Below are 18,821 nucleotides of genomic sequence, written 5' to 3' on the forward strand. Positions count from 1 at the left end.
GTCAAAGGCCCTTGGATACTGGCTCAGAAGGTTAATGGTACAGTGGAACAGCTGAGAGAGCTTCCATACAGATATCCCTGTTCAGCTGACATGACTTGATTGAATGACTGCAGTCCAGTGAGCAAGGCACTAATTTTCCTAATACAAGAAACTTGGGACAGCAGAGCCCAAACTGAGTAAGATAAGTCTTAGAAAAAACTATTTTAAAAAAGCTACTTTGAAGGTAAGGAAGGGCAAACACCATCTCAAAAGAGTATGATAGAAAAAGTACAAGTGAAACCTTGGGGAAGGAGGGGGATTTCAATTGATTTCTTGAAAAAGCTTAAAAAGAATTCAAGTAGAAATCAATTCAAGTAGAAAAATTGGGGAAATAAATACAAGAGAAATTCAACATCTTGCAAAAGGAAGCAGAAAAACTGACTGAAAAAAATAAAACCTTTAAAAATAAAATTGGCAAATGGACAATGAAAAGAATTCTTTAAAAAATAAGATTGAGGGGCAGCTAGGTGGAGCAGTGGACAGAGCACTGACCCTGGAGTCAGGAGTACCCGAGTTCAAATCTGGCCTCAGACACTTAATAATTACCTAGCTGTGTGGCCTTAGGCAAGCCACTTAACCCCAATTGCCTTACAAAAACCTAAAAAAAAAATTAAAAAAATAAGATTGACCAAATAGAAAAGGAGCTAACTGAAGAAAATAATGTCTTGAAAAATAGAACTGGGCAAATTGAAGCTAATGATTCTATGAGACATCAAGAATTAGTTAAGCAAAATCAATAATTTGAAAAAAAGAAGAAAATGTAAAATACCTCCTTGGAAAAAGCTGACATAGAAAATAGATCCAGAAGAGATGATTTAAAATTTATTGGACTACCTGAAAGCCATGATTATAAAAAAGAGCCTGGACAACATCTTTCAAGATCAATAAACTGCCTTGATATCCTAGAACCAGAGAGTAAAATAGTCATTGAAGGAATCTATCAATCTCCTCCTGAAAGAGATCCCTAAATGAAAGTATCAAGAAATATTGTAATTCCAGAATTATCAGGTCAAGGAAAAAATACTGTAGACATTCAGAAAGACATAATTCAAATACCAAGGAGTCATAGTCATCATTATACAGCATCAACATCAAAGAATCAATATGGAAAAGGGACAAGTTTATGACCAAACAAGAAATAGAGTACATTATAAATTGTGAAATGAATGATTTTGACTAAAATAAATTTTAAAGTTTTTTCACTAATAAAATCAATGCTGCTATAATTAGAAGGAAAGCAGAAAGCTGGGAAACAGTCTTCACAACTAGAAGTTCTGATGAAGGTCTCATGAAATTAAAGCTATATATAATCATATAAAAATGCTCAAATCATTATTGATTAGAGAAATGCAAATTAAAACAACAATGAGGTATCATTTCACACCTATTAGATTAGTCTAGATAAGAAAAAGGGAATATGATCAATGTTGGTGAGGTTGTGGAAGATTGGGACATTGATTCATTGCTGGTGGAGTTGTGACTGGATCTGGATCTGGAGAGCAATATGGAACTATGCCCAAAGAGCAATAAAACTATTCATACCATTTATTCCAGCGATTCCAATTCTAGGTCTATATCCAGAAGAAATTATAAAAATGGGATAAGTCCCACATGTTCCAAAATCTTCATAGCAGTTCTTTTTGTAGTGGCAAAGAATTGGAAATTGAAGGGATGCCCATCAGTTGGGGAATGGTTAACAAGTTTTGGTATATTAATATTATGGAATACCATTGTTCTATAAGAAACCATAAATGGTCAGATTCTAGAGAAGCATGGAATGAATTACAGGATCTGATGCTGAGCAAAGGGAGCAGAATCAAGAGAACAATGAACAATGTACACATTAACAACACTGTGAGGTGATCAACCTTGATGGAAGTAGCTCCTCTCAATGATTCAGAGAGCTGGGACAACCTTATTAGATCAGCTATAGACATTGCTATCCCCCAGAGGAAGAAAAACAAAACAAAACAAAATCCAAAAAAAACTCTTCATGAATACTACATTCACTATTCAAAAAATATCCTTATGTATTTCTCTCTCCTAATCCTAATTCCTCATACTGAAAAATGACTAATCTGTAAACATGTTTAGCACAAATGTCTATGTACAATATTAATCTGACTAATCACCAATGAGGGGAAGGGGATGGAAAGGGTGGGTGGAAGGAAATTTTGTATGTTAAACATATACATAGGGGCAGCTAGGTTGCTCAGTGGATAGAACACCAACCCTGGAGTCAGGAGGACCTGAATTCAAATCTAGTCTCAGATACTTAATAATTGCCCAGCTGTGTGACCTTGGGCAATTCACTTAACTTCATTGCCTTAAATAATTTTTTTAAATGTACATATACAAATGGATGAATATTGAAAAACTTTCATAACATGTATTTGGAAAAATAAAATATCAATCAAAAATGAAAAACATTAAAGGACTGAAGGGCCTAGAATATAATATTCCAGAGGGCAAGGGAGCTTGGATTACAACCAAGAACCAACTACCCAGTAAAATTGAACATTCTTTCAAGGGAAAAGATGGGCATTTAATGAAATATGTGAATTTCAAATTTTTCTGATGAAAAGACCAGAGCTGAACAGAAAATTCAATCTTACATCCTTACATGGGAAGAGGCTACTTCTAACTCTTGAAAATTATTTCTACTAGAGTGTGTATGTTTCATCAGAAGGTATGGACATAAGTTGATTTTGATGGAATGATATAAAAAGTTGACATAGCAAAGGGATTGTACTAGACAGGAGAAAGGGGGAGGCAGAATGGAGTAAATTACATCACATGAAGAAGTACAAAGACCCTATTATAGTAAAAAGAAAGAAGGGAGGAGATAAGAATTGCTTGAATCTCCCTTTCACTGGATTTGGTTCAAGATCACAATAATGTATACACTCAGTTGGGTTTAGAAGCTTATCTAATCCTATAGGGATTTAGGAGTGGAAAAAGGAAGAAGGAATGGAGGGACTAAGAGAAGGGAAGAAATAAAGGAAGTGAATAAAAAAAATGAGAAAGAGAAAAGAAAAGGGAAGGGGATTATTAGAAGGGAGGGTAGTTTGAGGAAGGCAGCACTTGACAGTAAAACACTAAGGAGGAAGGACAGAGTGAAAGTACAAATGGAGGGAAGATAGGATGGAGGATAATATAGAGTTAATAATCATAACTGTGACTATGAATGGGATGAACTTTTCCATAAAAATGAATCAGATAGAGTGTATTAAAAATCAGAATCCTACAGTATATTGTTTACAAAAACACATTTGAAGCAGATATATTTAGATATCTAGATATTTACTAAAAATGGCTGAAGTAGAATTTATTGTGTTTCAGTTGAAGTAAAAAAAGACAAGGGTAGCAATCTTTGTCTCAGACAAAGCAAGAACAAAAATAAATCTCATTAAAAGGGATAAGGACATCTTCCTAAAGGTAATATAAACAATAAAGTTATATCAATACTAAACATATATGGACCAAGTAGTAGAGCATTTAAATTCACTGAGAAGCTAAATGAGTTACAGGATGACATAGCAAAACAATCCTGATGGGGAAATCAACCTTCTGATCTTAAAATTAAACAAATCTAACCACAAAATAAACAATAAGTTAAGGAGATGATTAGAATTTTGGAAAAGTTAGATATGATAGATCCCTGGAGAAAATTGAAAGGAATATACTTTCTTCTCTGTGGTATATGGCATTTTACTGACCACGTATTAAGGCATAAAGCCTCACAATCAAATGAAGAAAGGCAGAAATATTAAATGCATCATTTTCAGATCATGATGAAATAAAAATCATGTGGAACAAAGAGTTCTGAAAAGATAAACTAAAAACTAATTGGAGACTAAATAATCTCATATTAAAGAATGAGTGGATCAAACAATAAATCATAAAAATAATCATTTTGTCTAAGACAATGACAATAATGAGACAACATACCTTATGGAAAGTAGTTATTATGGAAATTTTTATATCTCTAAATTCCTACATGAATAAACTAGAGAAAGAGGAGTTTAATGAATTGGGCATGCAACTAGAAAAAGAACAAATTATAATTTCCCAAATAAATAATAAATTAGAAAAATCTGAAAATCAAAGGAGAAATTAACAAATTGAAAAGAAAACTATTGAACTAATAAATAAAGCTAAGAGTCAGTTTTATGAAAAAACAATAAAATAGATAAATCTTTGATTAATCTGATTTTATAAAATAAGGAAGAAAACCAAATTACCAGTATCAAAAATGAAAATGATGAATTAACCATCAATGAAGAAGAAATTTAAGTAATAATTCGAAACTAATTTGCCCAACTGTATATCAGTAAATTTGACAATCTTAGTGAAATGGTTGAATACTTAAAAAATATTAATTGCCTAGATTAAGAGAAGAAGAAGTTAAAACTTAATAAATAGATTAGGAAAATAAATAGAACAAATCATCAATGAATCTCTAGGCCCAGATGAATTTAAAAATGAATTCTGGGGGTGGAGCCAAGATGGCAACAAGAGCAGATTGTATCTTAGGCGCTCTCTCATAAATCTTAGAAACTAAAGACTTTAACTAAATTTTCGAGAGACAGAACCCACAGAGGGACCCAGTGAGGCAGTTCTCCTACTCAAGGTAACCTGGAAAAGAGCAGAAAGGCTCTGCTTCTGGGGTTGGAGGGGTGGCCCGCCAGAGGGGTGGCCCGCCAGAGGGGTGGCCCACCAGAGTGAAAGAACTTCAGCCTCCTGGAAGCAGTACCAGAAAGCTGGGAGCTGTGGCTCACAGCAGCCGGGAGTTTCCTGAGCTACGCCCCGGGGAGCACGGGGCACAAATTGGGGAAACAGCAGGGGACCTCTGCCAGAGCATGTACATCAAGCCCAACTCTGAGGGCACACAGCCCCAGCATGGTCAGGGCATTCCAGATCCAGGAAACATAAGCAGGTGGAGTCAGTAAGCAGGAGCTCCCAGGGCATGAGCCCATTGAGCTGAGGGAGGGGAGTGAAGAGAGAAAGAGACTGCAGAGCTCTGTCCTCTGCCCCTGGAACAGGACTCTGGGGCTCTGAACATATTCAGATCCTTATCACAGTCTAGGGCCCCCCTTAGAACAGCAGGGGCCCCCTCCACCTCAGCCCCGTGGCAGAGGGGGGTACATATGGTCATTCACAGACCAGGAGGGAGGACAGAACCTCACACACTGAGACCCTTGTGGGAGTGTCCCAAAAGCTCAGGAAGCACCCCAAAAACAGGGTTAGGATGGGAAAATGAGCAAGCAGAGAAAAAAAGAGGAACACCATTGAGAAGTACATTATCTATGATCCCAAGAAGGATCAATATACTCTGTCTGAAGATGAGGAAACACAAGTTCCTACATCTAAAGACTCCAAGAAAAAACAGAAATTGGGATCAGGCTATGACAGAGCTCAAAAAAGACTTTGAAAATCAAATGAGGGAGTTAGAAGAAAAACTGGGGAAAGAAATGAGAGAGATGCAGGAAAAACATACAAATGAAGTCAGCAGCCTAGTCAAGGAAATCCAAAAATATTCTTTAGAAAATAGCATGCTAAAAATCAGCTTAGGTCGAATGGATAAAACAGTTCAAAAAGTTATTGAAGAGAAGAATGCTTTAAAAAGCAAAATTGGCCAGATGGAAAAAGAGATAAGAAAACTCTCTGAGGAGAACAAATCCCTCAGACAAAGAATGGAACTCAGGGATATTGATGAATATACGAGAAACTAGGATTCATTACTTCAAAACCAAAAAAATGAAAAATTAGAAGAAAATGTGAAACATCTCATTGAAAAAACAACTGATATGAAAACAGACTTAGAAAAGATAATTTAAAACTTATTGGAATACCTGAAAGTCATGATCAGGAAAAGAGCCTTGACATCATTTTCAAAGAATTACTACAGGAAAATTGCCCTGATATTCTAGAAGCAGAGGGCAAAATAGAAATGGAGAGAATCTACCGATCCCCCCCAAGAAAAAGATCCCAAAAAACCAACCCCTAGGAACATTCTAGCCAACTTCCAGAACTCCCAAGTCAAAGAGAAAATATTACAAGCAGCCAGAAGGACACAGTTCAAATATCGTGGGGCTGCAGTCAGGATCACACAGGACTTAGGAGCAACTACATTAAAAGCTCATTGGGCTTGGAATATAATATATTTGAAGGCAAAAGAGCTTGGAATGCAACCGAGAATGAACTACCAAGCAAGGCTGAATGTCCTCCTCCAGGGGAAAAAGATGGACTTTCAATGAACCAGGGGAATTTCAAATGTTCCTGTTGGAATGGCCAGAGCTGAACAGGTTTGATCTTCAAATACAGGATTCAGGTGAAGCATAGAGATTGGAGGAGAAGGGGAAAATATGAGGGACTTAATGATGATGAACTGCATGTATTCCTGCATAGAAAAATGACACTGATAATGATGGAGGAGAGGATGGACCATGGGGGAAGAGTGGTCAGATATAACACATTTTCTTTTTTACTTCTTGCAAGGGGCTGGGATTGGATGGCCTGTCTGGGCCCATAGAGCCAGATGGATGCTGGGCCTAAGGGGTGGTAGGGGGGCTCAGGGCCTCTTGGCATCAGGACCAGGGATCTGTCTGCTGCACCACTCAGCTACCCTACAGCAGAGTCAGAGTGAAAGGACAGAGAAAATATAGTACATGGTAGTTGAGAAATATGAAAGGAGGGAGTTGCGATCAGCAATGGCAACGGTGGAAAAATATGGAAGTAACTTTTGCGATGGACTTATCACAAAGAATGTGATCCACCCGCAACAGAGTTATTGGTGTTGGAACAAACTGAAGCACATTTTTTATTATTATTATTGGGGGGGGTGCAGGGCAAATGGGGCTGGGTGGCCTGCCTGGGGCCACATAGCAGGGTGATTGTTGGATGTCTGAGGCCGGATTTGGACCCGGGTGCTCCTGGTTCAAGGGCCAATGCTCTGTCTGCCACCTAGCCACCCCTACTATTATTACTATTTTATTTTATTTGGGGATTTTTTTCTTTTTTGTTTGGTTTTTGCAGGGCAGTGAGGTTGGGGTGGCTTGCATGTCACATGGCTGGGTGATTGTTGGGTGTATGGGGTCGGATATGGGCTCAGGTGCTCCTGGCTCCAGGGCTGATGCTCCGTCCATTGCACCACCTGGCCATACCTACAATTATTACTATTATTTTTTAAAATTTTCTCTCCCCTTTACTTTATCGCTCAAGCGAGTCTATATTTTTTTGGGGGGGGCATTTTGTTTACTCTTAAACAAGAATATTTTATTAATGTATACAAAAAATTATTTGTACAAAATGAGAAAAAATAAATATTAAATATTAAAAAAAAACAGGGGCAGCTAGGTGGTGTAGTGGATAAAGCACCGGCCTTGGAGTCAGGAGTACCTGGGTTCAAATCCGGTCTCAGACACTTAATAATTACCTAGCTGTGTTGCCTTGGCCAAGCCACTTAACCCCATTTGCCTTGCAAAAACCTAAAACAAACAAAAAAAAGAATTCTACCAAAAATTCAAAGAACAATTAATTCCAATTCTATATAAACTATTTGAAAAAATAGGTGAAGGAGTTCTACCAAACTCGTTCTATGACACCAACATGGTGTTGGTACCTAAATCAGGAATCATCAAAACAGAGAAAGAACATAATATGCCCATTTTTCTAATGAATATTGATGCAAATATTTTAAACAAATATAAGCAAAATGATTGTAGCATATTATCATCAGGATAATATACCATAACCAGATAGGGTTTACACCCAGAAATGCCAGGTTGATTCAATATTAGGAAAACTATCAACATAATTGACAATAATGATAACAGAACTAACAGAAATCATAAGATCATCTCCATAGATCCTGAAAAAGCTTTTTGTTTTTGTTTTTCTTCAAGGCAACAGGGTTGAGTGACTTGCCCAAAGTCACACAGCTAGGTAATTATTAAGTGTTTGAGGCTAGATTTGAATTCAAGTTCTTCTGGCTCCAGGTTCAGTGCTTGATCCACTGCACCACCTCACTGCCCCTGCAAAAGACTTTTGACAAAATCAAGAGACAGAGAATATTATAAAATGCAAAATGGATAATTTTGATTGCACTAAATTAAAAAGCTTTTGCACAAATAAAGCCAATGCAACCAAGATTAGAAGGAATACCAAAAGTTGGGGAAATAATTTTTACAACTAGCATTTCTGATAAAGGACTTATTTGTAAAATATATAAAGAACTGAATCACATTTATAAGAACATGCATTGTTCCTCAATTGATGAATGGTCAAAGGATATATAATGGTGGTCCTTCATTCTCAAAGATCAGGACATCAAGGAGGTGATATCAAGACAATCACATGAATTGGATTTGAGTGAGGGGGGACTGTGTTAAGTCACCAACCTTACTTTCTCCTCCAGAGTCATCTGGGTCCAGTGACCAGATATGAATCAGAACAACTGGAGAAGTCACTTGCCTAAGGTTACATAGCTAGAAATTTCAGAGACTGGAACTGAACTCCCATCCTCCTGACTCCAGGGCCAGTGTTCTATCCACTGCACTATCTAGAATATGAACACACAATTTTCAAATGAAGAAATTAAAGTCATCTATAGTCATATGAAAAAGTGTTCTAAATAATTATTGATTAGAGAAATGCAAATTAAAACAACCCTGAAGTACCTACTTCATTCCAATCAGTTTGGCCCATATGACAACAAAGGAAAATGATAATGAATTGTTGACAAAGTTGTGAACTGATCCAACCCTTCAGGAGAGCAATCTGGAACTATGCCCAAAGGACAATAAAACTGTGCATACCCTTTGATCCAGCAATACCACTACTGTATCTGTATTCCAAATAGATCATAAAAAAGAGGAAAAACCCCACTGTACAAAAATATTTATAGCAGCTCTCTTTGAAGTAGCAAAGAATTAGAAATTGAGGAGATGCCCATTAATTGGGGAATGACTGAATAAATTGTAATATATTAATGTAATGGAGTATTATTGTTCTGTAGGAAATCATGAATGTACAGACTTCAGAAAAGCCTGGAAAGATTTACAAGAATTTATGCTGAGTGAGATGAGCAAAACCAGGAGAACATTGTACACATTAACATATTGTGTGATAATTAACTTCGAAGGACTTAGCTCCTCAGCAATTCAGTGATCAAGGACATTTCTAGAGGACTTGTGATAGAAAATACCATCCACATCCAGAGAAAGAAACTATGGACTCTGAATGCAGACCAAAGCAAACTATTTTTCATTTTAAAAAATGTTATTTTATGCTTTATGATTTTTTTCCCCTCTCATGTTTTTTTTTTGTTCTGATTCATCTTTCACAATAGGACTAATGGGGAAATGTTTAACATATCATACATGTTTAACCTATATCAGATTACATGCTGTCTAGGGAAGGGGAGAGGGAAAGGGCAGAGAGAGAGAGAAATGTGGATCTCAAAATTTTACCAAAAATGAATGCTGAAAACTATCCTTGCATGTAATTTAGAATAATAAGTTTAAATTTAAAAACAGAAAATGATTATTAGACATCCTCATGTAAAATGGGAAAAAAAACAGGAAGTAGAAACAATATTGGTCCATTACTAATCTTATAGGTTATTTCCAGTTCTTCATTCACATGAGCCAGGTCTTTCAATTCCAGGGAATGTTGTTTTTGTGACTTTACTTACTTGAACTCATCAAACATACCTTGAATCTCTTTATTTCACATCTACCTACTGCCATTTCTGCTCTGCCATATTATTCCAAAGATCATGTTCCTTGTCAGAAAACAAAAGTAAGGATAGCCAGATGGTGCAGTCATTAGACAATTAGCCCTGGAGTCAGGAGGACCTGTATTCAAATTCAGTCTCAGACACTCAATAATTACCTAGCTGTGTGTGACCTTAGGCAAGTCACTTATCCCCAATGCCTTGCTAAAACAGAAAAAGAAAAAGAAGTATAATGAAAATTTAAATTCTTTTCTTTCTCACCATTGTCATCATTACCCCCTCTAACCATCCTTCCCTCAATTACTTATTTTCGAATAATCTGTTTTTTAAAGTGGCTTTTATTACTCTTGCCTTTCCTCAGAGATATAATGAGAAATTCTGGTACCTCATACAAATTCAAGGGGTATCAAGAAGGCAAAGGGAAGTTAGGAAGGGTAAATCTGTAGTGAGACCTAGAACTTTTATAGCACACAAAGTTCTGTGGAGGAAGAGACTCATTCACACAGTCTACAGAGACCCAGGGTGGGAAGAGTAAAAATGGACAACCTAGATAGCTCTCATGGAGATACCAGCAGAGATGTGGGCAGGGTAATGAACAGAGAGGGAGCTGGGCTAATGAAAATTTGCTTGGGAGCAGGGGTGGTCTCTGGGTCTTAGGGAATTGTTTGTTGTCACTGTCGTTGTTGTCATTGTCTTTGTAATCATTGTTGCTGTTCTTCCCCTCCTATCATGTCTGACTCATGACTTATTTGGATTTTCTTTGCAGAGATACTGGAGTGGTTTGCCATTTCCTTCTCTAGCTTATTTTATAAATGAGGAAACTGAGACAAACAGGATTAAGTGACTTGCCCAGGGGCACATAGCTAGTGTTTAAGCCTGGCTTTGAACTCATAAAGATAACTGTTCTTGACTCCAGACCTGGCATTCTATCACTCTTCTAATATAATCACCTAGTTTCCTCATAGAGAATATACTAGACATTCCAATCCCAGTTATTCTCAATATATATCCCAATCCTAGTTATTCTCAGTGAAAGGTATGATTCAAATCATGATATGATTCAAAGCTTATCCATCCCACCCAACCTGGATGCAGACAGGGAAAAATGATGACATTTCCAGAAAGTCTATCACACCTACCACTTAATGAATGACCCTCCCCTCCCCAAAAGGTAGAAAGGTAGCAGAAAAGATGTGGGGACAGGGAAGTAAAGACATGCCGAATGATATGATGATAACAGGCCCTCTGGGCCAGGCTAAGTTCTGCTTCAGAGGGAAGTGCCCCTCCTCAGATGTTGGGTCCTAGTTACTTCTCTGGATTTACTTCTCTTAACGCCTCCAGGTGGAAATCCCCTCCTTAAGCATTCGCAGGGCACTTTGACTCCCTACTTTCTAACATACTGGTATGTGTGACATTCCCAGTCCTCCCTCACTTTTCCTGATCCCAGGGAAAATGTACACTCCTTGAGAAAAAAAGAGCAATCATTTTTAATTTTTGCATCTCCAGTGTTTGTTACATAATAGGAATTTAACAAATGTTTGTATTAAGTGGGATTGAATTAACATTCTGTGTTTTAAAATCTTTCTCTGAGCCCTGACATTGTATTCTCTGATCTGGCACTGGGTGTTCTAGAGTCCCTCCCATCCCTGTCATTCCCTGTTCTAAGGCCCCTCCCAGCTCTTATATTCTCTGTTCTAAGATACCTTTCAGCTCTAACACTCTTTGTTCTTAATAATAATGGTCAACTTTTACACTCACTGTAAAGTGTAAAATGACCAGCTTTTTCTGGTAAAGTTTGCAAGGTTGTTTGAATCCATTATTGCATTAGAACCTCACTCCATTTCTGTCAAAAAAGTTCCCTGGTTCTTATTTTCCAAGTTTTATAGAGAAGAAGAGTGGGGTTTGGATAAATGTAGAGACATCATGTTACCTAGCTTGTCAGTATCAGGCAGGACTTGAACCCAGGTCTTCTTAACTTCAAATTCAGCACTTCACCTATGATACCCCGTAAAGACTCATCACCTAGAATTCTGTTCTATGTTTTTAGGTCCCTGTGAACTCTAACATTGCATTTGTGAAGGCCTCCCACCTCTGCAATTCTCTGATTTTCTGGTGTCAATGGTCTACCTGTCTGAACCTGCTGGACTCTTAGCTGGAGGGGGGCAGGAGTACAATCTGAAGGAATCAGCAAACAGGAGAAGGCTGGGGTGTAGGAATATCAACACCTGGAGGACTGACATTTCTTCACAGTAGGCGGCAGGAAATCTTATGCCAGCTGCCCCAGAAACAAGGTCTTAGCCCCTACTCCCCCTCCCCAGCCTGACTGAATCAGAAGAATGATGCCAGGAGAGCCGGCTTCATTCATCCACAGTCTTCTCTGTGTGGGAGCTGTGCCTTATCCAGTAACTTCCAAACAAAAGAGCTCTTTGGAAAAGCTTTTGCTCCAGCTGTGGGATCCTCCCTTTTCATTATGCCAGAAAAGGAAATGTGCCAGAACTTCCTTCAAGGTTTCCACTGAATTGTGGGAAAAACACAACACCCCTCAATATGTTTCTGCAAGATGTCCCTCCACTTGTCTGCTTTCCTACCCCCTGACCCTCAACTGAATTTTTTCCTCTAACCTCTTCAAGCCAACCCTAAAAATGTCAGAACTAGGAGGGACTATAGGACATAGAATTTCAGACGTGGGAAAATCCTTAGAATAGAGCTTTGTAGAGCTGTGAAGAATCTTAGAATGCAGAATGTTAGATATGGGAAGAACCTTGGAACAGAGACTGTTAGGGCTATGAAGAACCTTAGAACACAGAATGTTACACATGGAACAGAGATTGTTAGAGCTGTGAAGAACCTAGGGAAGCTAGGCAGCACAGTGGATAGAACACTGGCCCTGGAATCCAGAGGACATGAGTTCAAATCCAGCCTCAGACATTTTATAATTAATTAGCTGTGTGACCTTGGGCAAGTCACTTAAATCCATTGCCTTGCAAAAAAACAAGATGAACCTTAGAATACAGGATGTTGGGGGGGGTGTAGAGTCAAGATGAGGAATAAAGACAGGAACTTACTTGAGCTCTTCCCCAAACCACTCCAAATACCTTTAAATATTAAATACCTTTAATGGCTAAATAAATTCTAGAATGATAGAACCCACAGAAAGACTGAGTGAACCAATTTTACAATTCAAGACAACTTGGAAGATCCAGGGGAAGATTCTGATGCACCAGGGTAGGAGAGAGCAAAGAGCAACAGGGACTGCCCTAAAGTGAATGGCCCCAACATTTCAGGACAAGACCACAGGGCAACTAGGTCAATGGCAGTGATAGCAGTTTCCAGACCTCTCATTTCAGAGACTGTAAAGGACAAGTTGGAAGGTCAGCAGGAAAACTCTGCCATATCTGGGTGAGATTGCAGCACAGTCCAGTGCAGGGCTCAGCAGTGCAGACCCAACCCCAGCAGACAGGATCAGGCCTCAGAAACTACTGAATCAGTAACAATAACTACTTCCAGAACTCTCAGTCCATAGATGGTAAGTGGGTAGGAAGAAGATTGCAAGGGTCTCTTTGATCTCACTGAGATAGGACTCTGTTGCTTTGCCCATGCTCAGATCACAATTTTAGGTCCCAGTCCCAGAAACTGGAGCAGAAGCACAAGAGATCTTATTGCCACAATGGAGTAGGAGCCCTCCTCACACTTCCAGGTCAAGAAGGAATTCTTGTGGTATCCCACAGACCAGACAGAACACAAGCCAAGAGAGTGGTACAGATCTCTCCTTAGATCATAAGACCTTGAAGAACTGAAAACTTGCAGGTCCCTAGAAGTATCTCTGAAAACAGCTGCAAAAAATCCCAAAAGCTTGGGAACAGTGCACCCTCCATCCTGGAAGCAGAGCCCCACTTTAACAAAGAGTTAAAATTCAAACCATACCTGAGGAAATAAGCAAACCAAATGAAGAAAAATAATCTGAATACAGATAGTTAAAGGAAGGTCAAAATACACACTCAGAAAAAGATAACAAAGTCAAAATTTCTATATCAAATTTCTATATCCAAAACCTCCAAGAAAAATATGAATTTGTCTCAGGCCATGAAAGAGCTCAAAACAGATTTTGAAAATTAATTAAGAGAGGTAAATGAAAAATTGGGAAGAGAAATGAGGGTGATGCAGGAAACTGAGGTTCCTATATTAATTAAATTATAGATCCAATCCCTATTCTTATTATTATTAATGATCTTTTTTTCAATTTGACCTGGAACTAGCCTTGATTGTAGTAAAAATGCAAATAAAATTCCAAGTCCAGGGAAAAGGAAGGATTCTATGTAATAGAATGCCTTGGCCTTTGGATCAGAATAATAATACTACTCCCTCTAATTTTATAATTACACATCTTACCTCTAGAGAGAAAGCCTGGTGACCTGTAAAAAAGTTACTTGAAGAAAGACCCTGGGGAAAAAGTTCAAATTCCCATCTGGCCAAAGGGAAGCTTTGAGAGCCTAGCAGATGTACTATAAATATAGACTCTAGAAGCATCAGTCAGATTGGTTCAAACTAATTAAACTCGGGGTGGCTAGGTGGCGTAGTGGATAAAGCACTGGCCTTGGAGTTAGAAGTACCTGGGTTCAAATCCAGTCTCAGACACTTAATAATTACCTAGCTGTGTGGCCTTGGGCAAGCCAATTAACCCCATTTGCCTTGCAAAAAATAAAACCTAAAATAAATAAATAAATAAAATAAAACAAACTAATTAAACTCTCCTTATCTCCTCAATCTCTGGTGCCTCCTGCCAAAATTATTATATGTTGGGCATCCTTCTACCCATCATTGAATTAAGTTCCTTGAGAGGAAAGATTTGTGGTTTTTTCTCTGTATCCTTTGTCTAATATAGTGACTGGCCCATAGTAGGTATTTAATTTATTGTTGAATGAATGAATGGATAAGTGAATTAATTGATTAGTTGATTAATAAATAGACTGGCCTTGGAATTAGGAAGACCTGAGTTGAAATTCTATCTTGGTATTATGTGACTTAAAGTAAATCACTTAATTTCTTAGTGTCCCTAGACAACTCTCTAAAACTGTAAATTCACAAGATGTCACTGATCTGAATTGGTGAGAGAACTATTTGCCCCCAAAAGTCCTCTACACCTATGAAATCAGAGATCCAGACCATAACAAAAACTTTATTTGAATCTCCTTCCAATCCCATGAAGCAGACAGGTATTTTTATCCCATTTGACAGATAAGAAAACTGAGCCTCAAAGATAGAAAGAATGTGTCCCTAATTATACAGCAACAATAAACCAAAATTATTTAGCAGCAAAGCTGGAACACAACCCAGTTTTCTAATTTCTGACCACTGTTGAGTTCCCCTGTCCTCCAGGGGATTCATTCAGCTCAGGAGAGAAAAGAAACATGGGTACACTCAGGGTGGGGGTGCTAGCAGAACAACTAGCAGAGCCGTTTATTGAAAGTATCAGGAGTAAGTTTGCCCTCTCCGACGGGACACCAGCCATGGACTTTCGACCGCTTCATCGTCTCTACCCTCAGTGTATTCAACGCTCTAGCTCCTGCCCATTTAGATTGGACTTGAAAGTGGGATACCATGAGTGGCTGTAGAGTATTCATTAGACGGCTAAATCTGGCAGCCAGAGAAAAAGATGTAGAAAGATTCTTTAAAGGATATGGACGAATAAGAGACAGTCTTGATCTGAAGAGAGGCTTTGGGTTTGTGGAATTTGAGGACCCACAGGATGCTGATGATGCCATTTATGAACTTGATGGAAAGGAACTCTGCAGTGAAAGGGTTACAATTGAACACGCCAGGGCTCGATCTACAGGTGGAAGAGGAAGAGGGCAAGATTCTGATCGTTTTAGTCACCGTCGCCCTGAAACGACAGGAGAAATGCCCCACCTGTACAAACAGAAAATCGCCTCATTGTTGAGAATTTATTTTCAAGAGTCAGCTGGCAGGATCTCAAAGATTTCATGAGGCAAGCTGGGGAAGTAACCTTTGCTGATGCTCATAGACCTAAACTAAATGAAGGGGTGGTTGAAATTTCCTCTTACAGTGACTTAAAGAATGCTATTGAAAAGCTTTCTGGAAAAGAAATAAATGGAAGGAAAATTAAACTGATTGAAGGCAGCAAAAGACACAGTAGGTCAAGAAGCCGATGGCGTTCCTATACTAGGAGCTCTCCTAGATCTTGGAGCCGATCTCATTCTTGTAGCTGCAAATCTTACAGCAGGTCCAGAAGCCGGAGCCATAGCAAATCCCGTTCTGTTGGTGGGTCACCTATGCCTGAAAAGAGCCAGAAACGTGGCTCTTCGAGTAGATCTAAATCTTCAGCTTCTGTGGAACATCAGAGATCCAGATCTAGGTCTAGATATGTTGACAGTGGCAATTGAACTGTAAATAACTTGCCCTGGGGACCTTTTTTAAAAAAACAAAACAAAACAAAAAGGACAAAAATCAAACCATATTTGCTAAAAATCCTGGTAAGTATGTGCTTTTCTGGGAGTGGGGGGTTTGGAGGGAGGGGGCTGGAAAATCTTTATAGAAGTGCACCACCAAGGATTGTTGAAAACTAATTATATTAAATGTCTTTTCATTAAAAAAAAAAGTATCAAACAGTTCTTATAGCAGAAAAACCATAAAATAAGCATACAGGATAAAAACAATGATGTGACTCTAACTTGGGCAGGATGTAACCTGGCAGGATGTAACCCAAGTCAAGAAGTTTGAGAACAGGGCTATCAACAAGTGAGGCCATGACTGATGCAGTTGTGTTATCAAATCAGAGTTCCATGGAAAGCCTTCAGTTTGAGGGTCACCAGAACTTAGGCCATTGACTTCCTAACCCAAACTCGCTTAAGCGACCATCAACACTTCCCCCTTTTCTGTTTATATTATACAAGTTCACAATTGCCCAACCTGTTGCTCAACCTGGGTTATACAATTCTGAATTCTATTGATAGCATATATAGTAGCTATGGTTACAGAAGAAAAATATTTTGATTAAACTTAGAAAACTGCAAAGTAGAATCATCAAGAGAATCTATATATATATATATATATATATATATATACACATATATATACATATATATAGTAACATGAATATATCGTCTATATATATATGTATATACATATATATAGTAACATGAATAAATTTCATTTTTCCAAAAGTACATAATGAGTCACATCCATCTGGCCATAACTCATTAGGAGCCTGGCCTCTCTCTCTCTCTCTCTCTCTCTCTCTCTCTATATATATATATATATATATATATATATATATATATATATATATATATATGTACCATTCAAATATCTTAGTGGCTGTCTTTTCAGGAATCAAGTCTCACTGGGAGGCTTCTTGGATATCTTTAGCCAAATTATACAAATCATCAATACCAAAAGAAATAGTAGAATTCCCAAACAATGCATTTAGGTGATTCCTAACCTTTTTCCATTCCCATTGAGTATCATTATACTCCAGACTGATCACACAAGTTCACATGTAGCCATATTCATAACTAAGTAAGTATCTGTCTAAATTGTACCATATCCAATTCATCTCCTATAGAAACTACTGTCTTCTTCAAACCCACTAACATTTGCAAAAACTGCTTATCAATATCTTGACTGTTTTTGGAAGCCCAAACTTACATTTTTACCAATTTCCTCTAAATAATGTGCTTGAACTACTTCATTTTGTACATTAGATATAGACAGGGCAAGTGATACAGATGAGGCTATAAAAGATATAAGCGTAATAACTCCAACTACAAAACAACTAATACATCTCTTAAACCTTCCAGATGGGAAGTTCTCCTGTCATTGAATTAATTCACCAAAAACATGATCAGCACTAGATTTGTACCATTCTTTGATTTTCAACAATCTTGAATGAGAAACCCAACACTCTTACTTGGAGCAAAGGTAGTTTTTAAAATGAGAGAGAAACAACAAATAATCAATATCATAATTATAACAAAGCTGAAAACAGAAATAATGCCATGTTACCATGTACCAATTATAGGTGGAGAAGACAACCAATCATACAGTTTCTTGCTTAAATCTATATATTTTTCCCTAACACAAATTGTTCGTTACAAAAGTTTGTAATGCATTAATCAAATGATAAAGACTTTCATAAAGTCTTCTTCTGAGCCTTTAATGCTTTAATAACATTTTCTGACAATCTTGAGTATATTTTGCTTCTATCTTTTCCTTATTCATAACTTCTTTATATATACATACTCATAATGCAATTGTAGCAGTTGATATTATTTCCCTTCTTTTTCTCAGTAATGATCATAAATTCCTCTATATAGGGTGTGATACTATTTAAGCCAGAAAAATTATACCTAACTTCTCAGCATCTCTTCTTTGATATTTCCAAAAGTAACTTTGTTATATCCCAAATAATTTTTAGCTTCCCTTATCAAAACAATTTCAGTCATACTTTTCGCTCCATAGTATAGTTTTGATTATAAGTCCAATATTCAGTTCCTTTTGCAGTCCCCAAATCACTAAACATCACAAGTTGTTGTTCTATAAATCCATATTGTGCTCTCCTTTTGCATGGTCTATCCTTTTTCTCCTCTTTTGCTTTATTTATTGATTTCTTAAGTGTAAGTTATTCATTTTCTTTATTACTTGATTATCTGAGCTGCACAGTCTGAAGTTTCTTTCTGATATCCAGACAGTTTCTCCATCTGTGGACAAAACAAAAGCATAACCTCAACCCCAGGTTAGGAATTGATCAAGTCCTTTCCAATGTCCATCTTTTGTATCCTTCCATGTTACTCTATGAGTACTATTAAGGGCATTAATTATGTTATCTATGGTAATTTTGTAACTAAAGTGTTATTCTTATCATCTTATCAGTTTTATTCTTATCATCCAAAGTCAAATAATTAATGAATACAAAGTTTTATTAGGGTGTGCCCAGTATCTGCTCCCCTACATTCCCCCTTTTCTGTTTATGTGGGAATATTTTTAACAACCTATTGTTCCTCTCAACTATAGGTTTGACCCATGG

The 18,821-nt window shown here is 37.6% G+C and overlaps 1 pseudogene; it reads left to right on the plus strand.

The window, feature by feature from the left end:
• Positions 1 to 15,335: 15,335 nt before the first annotated feature.
• LOC141488656 (serine/arginine-rich splicing factor 5 pseudogene) lies at positions 15,336 to 16,214 on the plus strand (annotated as a pseudogene).
• Positions 16,215 to 18,821: the final 2,607 nt, after the last annotated feature.

This window comes from Macrotis lagotis, chromosome 1 (assembly GCF_037893015.1).
Source record: "Macrotis lagotis isolate mMagLag1 chromosome 1, bilby.v1.9.chrom.fasta, whole genome shotgun sequence".
Classification (NCBI taxonomy): Eukaryota; Metazoa; Chordata; class Mammalia; order Peramelemorphia; family Peramelidae; genus Macrotis; species Macrotis lagotis.